This window comes from Arachis ipaensis, chromosome B1, assembly GCF_059453495.1.
Source record: "Arachis ipaensis isolate K30076 ecotype BB chromosome B1, ASM5945349v1, whole genome shotgun sequence".
Taxonomy (NCBI): domain Eukaryota; kingdom Viridiplantae; phylum Streptophyta; class Magnoliopsida; order Fabales; family Fabaceae; genus Arachis; species Arachis ipaensis.
Genome location: NC_142436.1, coordinates 47,197,761 through 47,205,695, shown reverse-complemented (window position 1 = coordinate 47,205,695; position 7,935 = coordinate 47,197,761). Strand labels below are relative to the sequence as shown.

At 39.1% G+C, this 7,935-nt stretch overlaps 1 non-coding gene across 1 annotated transcript; it reads left to right on the top strand.

Moving 5' to 3' along the window:
• Positions 1-6,255: 6,255 nt before the first annotated feature.
• On the top strand, positions 6,256-6,363 carry LOC148576461 (small nucleolar RNA R71). The gene has a single exon (XR_015902798.1). It is a non-coding gene; the product is annotated as a small nucleolar RNA R71 (small nucleolar RNA).
• Positions 6,364-7,935: the final 1,572 nt, after the last annotated feature.

The following is a 7,935-nucleotide window of genomic DNA, read 5'->3' as shown; positions in this document are numbered from 1 at the left end:
AGAGTCACGTTAACTAAGTTAACGTGCACTCTAACGTGAAAAAAGGAAGTTGAGCCAACGTTAGTGACACTTAACATTGTCACTAACGTTGGCAAACACTCATGAGTGGCCACGTTAGAGCCCACGTTAACCTAGTTAACGTGGCCTCTAACGTTAAAGGGGGAAGAGAAGCCAACGTTAGTGGCATTCAACATTGTCACTAACGTTGGCCTAAGGATGCAACACACAACGTTAACTTCCACGTTAACTTGGTTAACGTGGGAGCTAACGTAAGAAGAGAGAGTTGTCGACAACGTTAGTGACATTCAACATCGTCACTAACGTTGGGAGCAACCACACAACCCCAAGGAGCCATGTTAACTTCCACGTTAACTTAGTTAACGTGGAAGCTAACGATGAGGAATGAATGATGAGCCAACGTTAGTGACACTCAACATTGTCACTAACGTTGGGATGGCTAAGAATGGCCACGTTAGAAGCCACGTTAACCTAGTAAACATGGACTCTAACATGAGATCTAGGGGCACATTGGAACGTTAGTGGTACGCGGAATCGTGATTACACTTTAATTATGTAAAATTCATTGCTCTTTCTTTCCCTGGAAATGGCGCCAAAAACATGATGCCAAGACCATGGTTCACAACTCCGTGTAACTAACCAGCAAGTGCACTGGGTCGTCCAAGTAATACCTTACATGAGTAAGGGTCGAATCCCACGGAGATTGTTGGTATGAAGCAAGCTATGGTCACCTTGCAAATCTCAGTTAGGCAGATATAAATTGATAATAGTGTTTTCGAATAATAAATAATAGAATAGGGATAGAGGTACTTATGTAAATCATTGGTAGGAGTTTCAGATAAGCGAATGGAGATGCTTTTCGTTCCTCTGAACCTCTGCTTTTCTGCTATCTTCATCCAGTCAGTCTTACTCCTTTCCATGGCTGGCTTTATGTGATACATCACCATTGTCAATGGCTACTTTCGGTCATCTCTCGGGAAAATGATCCAATGCCCTGTCACGGCACGGCTAATCGTCTGGAGGCATCACCCTTGTCAATGGCTTCATCTTATCCTCTCAGTGAAAATGATCAACGCACCCTGTCGCGGCACGGCTATTCATCTGTCGGTTCTCGATCATGCTGGAATAGGATTTACTATCCTTTTGCGTCTGTCACTAACGCCCTGCAATCGCGAGTTTGGAGCTCATCACAGTCATTCATTCATTGAATCCTACTCGGAATACCACAGACAAGGTTTAGACTTTCCGGATTCTCTTGAATGCCGCCATCATTCTAGCTTACGCCACGAAGATTCTGATTAAGAGATCTAAGAGATACTCATTCAGTCGAAGGTAGAACGGAAGTGGTTGTCAGGCACGCGTTCATAGGGATGATGATGATTGTCACGTTCATCACATTCAGATTGAAGTACGAATGAATATCTTAGAAGCGAAACAAGATGAATTGAATAGAAAACAGTAGTACTTTGCATTAATCTTTGAGGAACAGCAGAGCTCCACACCTTAATCTATGGAGTGTAGAAGCTCTACCGTTAAAAATACATAAGTAAAAGGTCCAGGCATGGCCGAATGGCAAGCCCCTCTGATCTAAGAACCAGGCGTCCAAAGATGTCTAATACAATAGTAAAAGGTCCTATTTATAATAAACTAGCTACTAGGGTTTACAAAAGTAAGTAATTGATGCATAAATCCACTTTCGGGGCCCACTTGGTGTGTGCTTGGGCTGAGCTTGAGTGTTGCACGTGTAGAGGTCCTTCTTGGAGTTGAACGCCAGCATTTGTGCCAGTTTGGGCGTTCAACTCTGGTTTTGGATCCTTTTCTGGCGCTGGACGCCAGAATTGGGCAGAGAGCTGGCGTTGAATGCCAGTTTGCGTCATCTATTCTTGGCCAAAGTATGGACTATTATATATTGCTGGAAAGCCCTGGATGTCTACTTTTTAACGCAATTATAAGCGTGCCATTTCAAGTTATGTAGCTCTAGAAAATCCATTTTGAGTGCAGGGAGGTCAGAATCCAATAACATCAGTAGTCCTTCTTCAACCTCTGAATCTGATTTTTGCTCAAGTCCCTCAATTTCAGTTAGAAAATACCTGAAATCACAGAAAAACACACAAACTCATAGTAAAGTCCAGAAATGTGAATTTAACATAAAAACTAATGAAAACATCCCTAAAAGTAACTAGATTCTACTAAAAACATACTAAAAACAATGCCAAAAAGCGTATAAATTATCCGCTCATCACAACACCAAACTTAAATTGTTGCTTGTCCCCAAGCAACTGAAAATCAAATAGGATAAAAAGAAGAGAATATACTATAAATTCCAAACTATCAATGAAACATAGCTCTAATCAGATGAGCGGGACTTATAGCTTTTTGCCTCTTGAATAGTTTTGGCATCTCACTTTATCCATTGAAGTTCAGAATGATTGGCATCTATAGGAACTCAGAGTTCAGATAGTGTTATTGATTCTCCTAGTTCAGTATGATGATTCTTGAACACAGCTTCTTTATGAGTCTTGGCCGTGGCCCTAAGCACTTTGTTTTCCAGTATTACCACCGGATACATAAATGCCACAGACACATAATTGGGTGAACCTTTTCAGATTGTGACTCAGCTTTGCTAAAGTCCCCAATTAGAGGTGTCCAGGGTTCTTAAGAACACTCTTTTTTTGCTTTGGACCTTGACTTTAACCGCTCAGTCTCAACTTTTCACTTGACACCTTCACGCCACAAGCACATGGTTAGGGACAGCTTGGTTTAGCCGCTTAGGCCAGGATTTTATTCCTTTAGACCCTCCTATCCATTGATGCTCAAAGCCTTGGGATCCTTTTTATTTACCCTTGCCTTTTGGTTTTAAGGGTTATTGGATTTTTGCTCTTGCCTCTTGGTTTTAAGAGCTTTTGGCTTTTTCTGCTTGCTTTTTCTTTCTATTTTTTTTCGCCTATTTTTTTTCTTTTTTTTTCTGCAAGCTTTGTTCTTTGCTACTTTTTCTTGCTTCAAGAATCATTTTTATGATTTTTCAGATTATCAAATAACATGTCTCCTAATCATCATTCTTTCAAGAGCCAACATATTTAACATTCTTAAACAACAACTTCAAAAGACATATGCACTGTTCAAGCATACATTCAGAAAACAAGAAGCATTGTCACCACATCAATATAATTAAACTAAGTTCAAGGATAAATTCAAAACTCATGTACTTCTTGTTCTTTTGAATTAAAACATTTTTTCATTTAAGAGAGGTGATGGATTCATAGGACATTCATAACTTTAAGACAAAGTTACTAACTACTAATGATCATGTAATGAAGACACAAACATAGATAAGCACATAACATAGAAAACGAAAAACAGAAGAAATAAGAACAAGGAATGAATCCACCTTAGTGATGGTGGCGTTTCCTTCTTGAGGAACCAATGATGTCCTTGAGCTCTTCTATGTCTCTTCCTTGTCTTTGTTGCTCCTCCCTCATTGCTTTTTGATCTTCTCTTATTTCATGAAGGATGATGGAGTGCTCTTGATGTTCCACCCTTAGTTGTCCCATGTTGGGACTTAATTCTCCTAGGGAGGTGTTGATTTGCTCCCAATATTTATGTGGAGGGAAGTGCATCCCCTGAGGTATCTCAGGGATCTCTTGATTTGCAGCCACATGTTCTACCACTGAGCTATAGTCCCTTGAGATGAATCTTTCCATCTCCCATGACTCAGAGGTGGAAGCAATTGTCTTCTCTTTCCTCTTTCTTTAGGTTTCTCTGGCCTTAGGTGCCATCAATGGTTATGGAAAAACAAAAAAAGCTATGCTTTTACCATACCAAACTTAGAATGTTGCTCGCCCTCGAGCAAAAGAAGAAAGAATAGAAGAAGAAGAAGAAGATATGGAGGAGATGGAGGGATGTGTATATTCGGCCATATGGGTGGGATTGGGTGGGAAAGAGATGTTGAATTTTGAAGATAGGTGGGTGTATGGATGTGAGTGGTAAATGGAAAACAGAAGGGATGACCATGAATGGAGAGAGAGAGGGTGAGAAAAAGTGAGTGGAAGTAGGTGGGGATCCTGTGGGGTCCACAGATCCTGAGGTGATCCTGTGAGGTCCACAGATCTTGAGGTGTCAAGGCATTTACATCCCTGCACCAATTTAGGCATGCAAAATGCCCTTGCACACAACTCTGGGCGTTCAGCGCCAGGTTGGTGCCCATTTTGGGCGTTCAACGCCCATTTGTTGCCATTTCTGGCGTTGAACGCCAGAACCATGCTTGTTCTGGGCGTTCAGCGCCAGGATGCTGCCCATTTTGGGCGTTCAGCGCCAGAACCATGCTCTATTCTGGCGTTGAACGCCAGACAGATGCTCCTCCAGGGTGTGATTTTTCTTCTGCTGTTTTTGATTCCGTTTTTGATTTTTTTGTTTATTTTGTGACTCCACATGATCATGAACCTATAAAGACATATAACTAAGAAAAATATAGTTAGATAAATAAAAATTGGGTTGCCTCCCAACAAGCACTTCTTTAATGTCAATAGCTTGACAGTGGGCTCTCATGGAGCCTCACAGATGTTCAGAGCATTGTTGAAACTCCCCAACACCAAACTTAGAGTTTGGATATGGGAGTTCAACACCAAACTTAGAGTTTGGTTGTGGCCTCCCAACACCAAACTTAGAGTTTGACTGTGGGGGCTTTGGTTGACTCTGCTTTGAGAGAAGCTTTTTCTGCTTCCTCTCCATGGATGCAGAGAGAGATCCTTGAGTTGTAAACACAAGGTTGTCCTTATTTAATTGAAGGATCAATTCTCCTCTGTCCACATCAATCACAGCTCTTGCTATGGCTAGGAAAGGTCTTCCTAGGATGATGGATTCATCCTCATCCTTCCCAGTATCCAAGACTATAAAATCAGTAGGGATGTAAAGGCCTTCAACCTTCACTAACACGTCCTCTACTTGTCCATAAGCCTGTTTTCTTGAATTGTCTGCCATCTCTAGTGAGATTTTAGCAGCTTGTACCCCATAGATTCTCAGTTTCTCTATTACAGAGAGGGGCATGAGGTTTATCCCTGAACCAAGATCACACAGAGCCTTAAAGATCATGGTGCCTATGGTACAAGGTATTATGAACTTTCCAGGATCCTGTCTCTTCTGAGGCAATGTCAGTTGATCCAGATCACTTAGTTCATTGGTGAACAAGGGAGGTTCATCTTCCCAAGTTTCAATGCCAAATAATTTGGCATTCAGCTTCATGATTGCACCAAGAAACTTGGCAGTTTGCTCTTCAGTAACATCCTCATTCTCTTCAGAAGAGGAATACTCATCAGAGCTCATGAAGGGCATAAGGAGGTTTAATGGAATCTCTATGGTCTCTAGATGAGCCTCAGAGTCCTTTGGTTCCTCAGAGGGAAGCTCCTTATTGATCACTGGACGTCCCAGGAGGTCTTCCTCCTTGGGATTCACGTCCTCCACTCCCCTTGTAGGTTCGGCCATGGTGCTTATGTCAATGGCCTTGCACTCTCCTTTTGGGTTCTCTTCTGTATTGCTTGGGAGAGTACTTGGAGGGATTTCAGTGATCCTTTTACTCAGCTGGCCCACTTGTGCTTCCAAATTTCTAATGGAAGACCTTGTTTCATTCATGAAACTTACAGTGGCCTTGGAAAGATCAGAGACTAAGTTTGCTAAATTAGAAGTATTTTGTTCAGAGTTCTCTGTCTGTTGCTGAGTGGATGATGGAAAGGGTTTATTATTGTTAAACCTGTTTCTTCCACCATTATTAAAGCCTTGCAGAGGCTTTTGATCCTTCCATGAGAAATTTGGATGATTTCTCCATGATGAGTTATAGGTGTTTCCATAAGGTTCACCTAAGTAATTTACCTCTGCTATTGCAGGGTTCTCAGGATCATAAGCTTCTTCTTCATAAGAAGCCTCTTGAGTACTGTTGGATGCAGCTTGCATTCCATGCAGACTCTGAGAGATCATATTGACTTGCTGAGTCAATATTTTGTTCTGAGCCAATATGGCATTCAGAGTATCAACTTCAAGAACTCCCTTCTTCATAGGCGTCCCATTACTCACAGGATTCCTTTCAGAAGTGTACATGAACTGGTTATTAGCAACCATGTCAATGAGTTCTTGAGCTTCTGCAGGCGTTTTCTTTAGGTGAATGGATCCACCTGCAGAAGTGTCCAGTGACATCTTTGATAGCTCAGATAAACCATCATAGAATATATCCAGGATGGTCCATTCTGAAAGCATGTTAGAAGGACACTTTTTGGTCAACTGTTTGTATCTTTCCCAAGCTTCATAGAGGGATTCACCTTCTTTCTGTTTGAAGGTTTGAACATCAGCTCTAAGCTTGCTCAGCTTTTGAGGAGGAAAGTACTTGGCTAAGAAGGCCGTGACCAGCTTATCCCAAGAGTTCAGGCTATCTTTAGGTTGAGAGTCCAACCAGATTCTAGCTCTGTCTCTTACAGCAAAGGGGAAAAGCATGAGCCTGTAGACTTCAGGATCTACTCCATTAGTCTTAATAGTATCACATATCTGCAAGAATTCAGTTAAGAACTGAAAAGGATCTTCAGATGGAAGTCCATGAAACTTGCAGTTCTGCTGCATCAGAGAAACTAATTGAGGTTTCAGCTCAAATTTGTTTGCTCCAATGGCAGGAATGGAGATGCTTCTTCCATGTAAATTGGAATTGGGTGCAGTAAAGTCACCAAGCATCTTCCTTACATTATTATTATTTTCGGCTGCCATCTCCTCTTCCTGTTCGAAAATTTCTGAAAGGTTTTCTCTGGATTGTTGTAATTTAGCTTCTCTTAATTTTCTCTTCAGAGTCCTTTCAGGTTCTGGATCTGCTTCCACAAGAATGTTCTTATCCTTGCTCCTGCTCATATGACAAAGAAGAGGGAACAGAAAAATAATAATAATAATAATATGGATCCTTTATACCACAGTATAGGGATCCCTGTGTGAGTAGAAAAAGAGGGGGAGACAAAGAATGTAATATAATGGAAGAAACACAACTGTGAGGATGGCAGAGATGTGAGATGAGATGTTAGTAGATGAATAAATAAATAGAATAAGGTGAGAGAGAAGGAATTTTCGAAAATGATTTTTTTTTGAAAAAGAGTTAGTGATTTTTGAAAATAGTTTTTGAAAAATGTTAGTAATTTTCGAAAATTAAGATTTAAAAATTAAAAATTAAAATAATTAATAAATTAAAAAGAAATTTTGAAAAAGGGGGAAGATATTTTTGAAAATGAGAGAGAGAGTTAGTTAGGTAGTTTTGAAAAAGTTAAGAAACAAACAAAAAGTTAGTTAGTTAGTTGAAACAAATTTTGAAAACTAATTTTGAAAAGATAAGAAGTTAGGAAGTTAGAGAAGATATTTTGAAATCAAATTTTTGAAAAAGATAAGAAGATATTTTTGAAAAGATATGATAGAAATTAGTTTTTGAAAAAGATTTGATTTTTTAAAATCTCAATTAATGACTTGATTCACAAGAAATCACAAGATATGATTCTAGAACTTAAAGTTTGAATCTTTCTTAACAAGCAAGTAACAAACTTCAAATTTTTGAATCAAAACATTAATTGATTATGTTATTTTCGAAAATTTGATATAAAAATAAGAAAAAGATTTTTGGAATTTTCGAAAATAACTAAAAATTTTGAAAAAGGTTTGATTTTTGAAAAAGATTTTGAAAAAGATAAGATTTTCAAATTGAAAATTTGATTTGACTCATGAGAAACAACTTGATTTTAAAAACTTTTGAAAAAGTCAATCCAAATTTTCGAATTTGATGAGAGAAAAAGGGAAAGATATTTTTTTTTATTTTTGAAATTTTTATGAAAAATATGAAAATTATACAATGCATGAAATTTTTAGATCAAAACAATGAATGCATGCAATAATGCTATGAATGTCAAG